Here is a 5,000-nt window from a genome sequence, read left to right on the forward strand (position 1 = left end):
CTGTTGTTTACCAAGCATCTCACTGTTCGTCCACACCTGTTAGTCTACACCTGTTAGTCTACACCTGTACGTCTACACCTGTTCGTCTACACCTGTTCGTCTACACCTGTTAGTCTACACCTGTTAGTCTACACCTGTTAGTCTACACCTGTTAGTCTACACCTGTTGTTTACCAAGCATCTCACTGTTCGTCCACACCTGTTAGTCTACACCTGTTAGTCTACACCTGTTAGTCTACACCTGTTAGTCTACACCTGTTCGTCGACACCTGTTAGTCTACACCTGTTGTTTACCAAGCATCTCACTGTTCGTCCACACCTGTTAGTCTACACCTGTTAGTCTACACCTGTTAGTCTACACCTGTTAGTCTACACCTGTTCGTCTACACCTGTTAGTCTACACCTGTTAGTCTACACCTGTTGTTTACCAAGCATCTCACTGTTCGTCCACACCTGTTAGTCTACACCTGTTAGTCTACACCTGTTCGTCTACACCTGTTAGTCTACACCTGTTAGTCTACACCTGTTAGTCTACACCTGTTGTTTACCAAGCATCTCACTGTTCGTCCACACCTGTTAGTCTACACCTGTTAGTCTACACCTGTACGTCTACACCTGTTCGTCTACACCTGTTCGTCTACACCTGTTAGTCTACACCTGTTAGTCTACACCTGTTAGTCTACACCTGTTAGTCTACACCTGTTGTTTACCAAGCATCTCACTGTTCGTCCACACCTGTTAGTCTACACCTGTTAGTCTACACCTGTTAGTCTACACCTGTTAGTCTACACCTGTTCGTCGACACCTGTTAGTCTACACCTGTTGTTTACCAAGCATCTCACTGTTCGTCCACACCTGTTAGTCTACACCTGTTAGTCTACACCTGTTAGTCTACACCTGTTAGTCTACACCTGTTCGTCTACACCTGTTAGTCTACACCTGTTAGTCTACACCTGTTGTTTACCAAGCATCTCACTGTTCGTCCACACCTGTTAGTCTACACCTGTTAGTCTACACCTGTTAGTCTACACCTGTTCGTCTACACCTGTTAGTCCACACCTGTTAGTCTACACCTGTTAGTCTACACCTGTTTGTCTACACCTGTTAGTCTACACCTGTTGTTTACCAAGCATCTCACTGTTCTTCCACACCTGTTAGTCTACACCTGTTGTTTACCAAGCATTTCCCTGTTAGTCTACACCTGTTCGTCTACATCTGTTAGTCTACACCTGTTCGTCTACACCTGTTCATCTACACCTGTTAGTCTACACCTGTTAGTTTAACAAGCATTTCACTGTTCGTCCACACCTGTTAGTCTACACCTGTTAGTCTACACCTGTTAGTCTACACCTGTTTGTCTACACCTGTTAGTCTACACCTGTTAGTCTACACCTGTTGTTTACCAAGCATCTCACTGTTCGTCCACACCTGTTAGTCTACACCTGTTAGTCTACACCTGTTAGTCTACACCTGTTCGTCCACACCTGTTAGTCTACACCTGTTAGTCTACACCTGTTAGTCTACACCTGTTAGTCTACACCTGTTAGTCTACACCTGTTCGTCGACACCTGTTAGTCTACACCTGTTGTTTACCAAGCATCTCACTGTTCGTCCACACCTGTTAGTCTACACCTGTTAGTCTACACCTGTTAGTCTACACCTGTTAGTCTACACCTGTTCGTCTACACCTGTTAGTCTACACCTGTTAGTCTACACCTGTTGTTTACCAAGCATTCACTGTTCGTCCACACCTGTTAGTCTACACCTGTTAGTCTACACCTGTTCGTCTACACCTGTTAGTCTACACCTGTTAGTCTACACCTGTTAGTCTACACCTGTTGTTTACCAAGCATCTCACTGTTCGTCCACACCTGTTAGTCTACACCTGTTAGTCTACACCTGTTAGTCTACACCTGTTCGTCTACACCTGTTAGTCCACACCTGTTAGTCTACACCTGTTAGTCTACACCTGTTTGTCTACACCTGTTAGTCTACACCTGTTGTTTACCAAGCATCTCACTGTTCTTCCACACCTGTTAGTCTACACCTGTTGTTACCAAGCATTTCCCTGTTAGTCTACACCTGTTCGTCTACATCTGTTAGTCTACACCTGTTCGTCTACACCTGTTCATCTACACCTGTTAGTCTACACCTGTTAGTTTAACAAGCATTTCACTGTTCGTCCACACCTGTTAGTCTACACCTGTTTGTCTACACCTGTTAGTCTACACCTGTTAGTCTACACCTGTTCGTCTACACCTGTTAGTCTACACCTGTTAGTCTACACCTGTTGTTTACCAAGCATTCACTGTTCGTCCACACCTGTTAGTCTACACCTGTTAGTCTACACCTGTTCGTCTACACCTGTTAGTCTACACCTGTTAGTCTACACCTGTTAGTCTACACCTGTTGTTTACCAAGCATCTCACTGTTCGTCCACACCTGTTAGTCTACACCTGTTAGTCTACACCTGTTAGTCTACACCTGTTCGTCTACACCTGTTAGTCCACACCTGTTAGTCTACACCTGTTAGTCTACACCTGTTTGTCTACACCTGTTAGTCTACACCTGTTGTTTACCAAGCATCTCACTGTTCTTCCACACCTGTTAGTCTACACCTGTTGTTTACCAAGCATTTCCCTGTTAGTCTACACCTGTTCGTCTACATCTGTTAGTCTACACCTGTTCGTCTACACCTGTTCATCTACACCTGTTAGTCTACACCTGTTAGTTTAACAAGCATTTCACTGTTCGTCCACACCTGTTAGTCTACACCTGTTTGTCTACACCTGTTAGTCTACACCTGTTAGTCTACACCTGTTGTTTACCAAGCATCTCACTGTTCGTCCACACCTGTTAGTCTACACCTGTTAGTCTACACCTGTTAGTCTACACCTGTTCGTCCACACCTGTTAGTCTACACCTGTTAGTCTACACCTGTTCGTCCACACCTGTTAGTCTACACCTGTTAGTCTACACCTGTTCGTCTACACCTGTTAGTCTACACCTGTTAGTCTACACCTGTTGTTTACCAAGCATCTCACTGTTCTTCCACACCTGTTAGTCTACACCTGTTGTTTACCAAGCATTTCCCTGTTAGTCTACACCTGTTCGTCTACATCTGTTAGTCTACACCTGTTCGTCTACACCTGTTCATCTACACCTGTTAGTCTACACCTGTTAGTTTAACAAGCATTTCACTGTTCGTCCACACCTGTTAGTCTACACCTGTTAGTCTACACCTGTTAGTCTACACCTGTTTGTCTACACCTGTTAGTCTACACCTGCTAGTCTACACCTGTTAGTCTACACCTGTTAGTCTACACCTGTTGTTTACCAAGCATCTCACTGTTCGTCCACACCTGTTAGTCTACACCTGTTAGTCTACACCTGTTAGTCTACACCTGTTCGTCCACACCTGTTAGTCTACACCTGTTAGTCTACACCTGTTCGTCCACACCTGTTAGTCTACACCTGTTCGTCTACACCTGTTAGTCTACACCTGTTCGTCTACACCTGTTAGTCTACACCTGTTCGTCTACACCTGTTCGTCTACACCTGTTCGTCTACACCTGTTAGTCTACACCTGTTAGTCTACACCTGTTAGTCTACACCTGTTAGTCTACACCTGTTAGTTTACCAATCATTTCACTTTTAGTCTAAAACTTTTATCACAGCAACTGGCTTGATACATTCACCTCTGAAGGTAAATAACATTCAGTACATGACTCAATATATTTTGAAAGATGAGACGTTGAGGATTATAATAAATACCCCTTTGATGTCATACAAGCAAAGCCAAACACCCGTCAGTCCAATCGTGCACTTTAGTGTCAACGTGTATCATCGCTATGGTTGATTTACAGTTACCTGATGAGTTGGTGTTATACCCTGGGTTGTTCTGAACAGAATGAGTCTAAGGTTGATGGACCAGATGACTTGGTGTTATACCCTGGGTTGTTCTGAACAGAATGAGTCTATGGTTGATGGACCAGATGACTTGGTGTTATACCCTGGGTTGTTCTGAACAGAATGAGTCTAAGGTTGATGGACCAGATGACTTGGTGTTATACCCTGGGTTGTTCTGAACAGAATGAGTCTATGGTTGATGTACAGTCACCAGATGACCTCGTGTTATACCCTGGGTTGTTCTGAACAGAATGAGTCTATGGTTGCTGGACCAGACAACATAATGAGTCTATGGTTGATGGACCAGACAACAGAATGAGTCTATGGTTGATGGACCAGATGACTTGGTGTTATACCCTGGGTTGTTCTGAACACAATTAGTCTATGGTTGCTGGACCAGACAACAGAATGAGTCTATGGTTGATGGACCACACAACAGAATGAGTCTATGGTTGATGGACCAGACAACAGAATGAGTCTATGGTTGATGGACCAGACAACAGAATGAGTCTATGGTTGATGGACCAGACAACAGAATGAGTCTATGGTTGATGGACCAGACAACAGAATGAGTCTATGGTTGATGGACCACACAACAGAATGAGTCTATGGTTTAAGGACCACACAACAGAATGAGTCTATGGTTGATGGACCACACAACAGAATGAGTCTATGGTTGATGGACCAGACAACAGAATGAGTCTATGGTTGATGGACCAGACAACAGAATGAGTCTATGGTTGATGGACCAGACAACAGAATGAGTCTATGGTTGATGGACCACACAACAGAATGAGTCTATGGTTTATGGACCACACAACAGAATGAGTCTATGGTTGATGGACCACACAACAGAATGAGTCTATGGTTGATGGACCAGACAACAGAATGAGTCTATGGTTGATGGACCAGACAACAGAATGAGTCTATGGTTGATGGACCAGACAACAGAATGAGTCTATGGTTGATGGACCAGACAACAGAATGAGTCTATGGTTGATGGACCACACATCAGAATGAGTCTATGGTTGATGGACCACACAACAGAATGAGTCTATGGTTGATGGACCACACATCAGAATGAGTCTATGG

General features: G+C 44.1%; 1 protein-coding gene across 1 annotated transcript in view; it reads right to left on the reverse strand.

The window, feature by feature from the left end:
- Positions 1 to 5,000, reverse strand: part of LOC116361454 (uncharacterized) — a 216,211-nt gene that overhangs the window by 138,511 nt on the left and 72,700 nt on the right. The window lies entirely within an intron of this gene.

This window comes from Oncorhynchus kisutch, unplaced genomic scaffold, assembly GCF_002021735.2.
Source record: "Oncorhynchus kisutch isolate 150728-3 unplaced genomic scaffold, Okis_V2 scaffold693, whole genome shotgun sequence".
NCBI classification, from domain to species: Eukaryota; Metazoa; Chordata; class Actinopteri; order Salmoniformes; family Salmonidae; genus Oncorhynchus; species Oncorhynchus kisutch.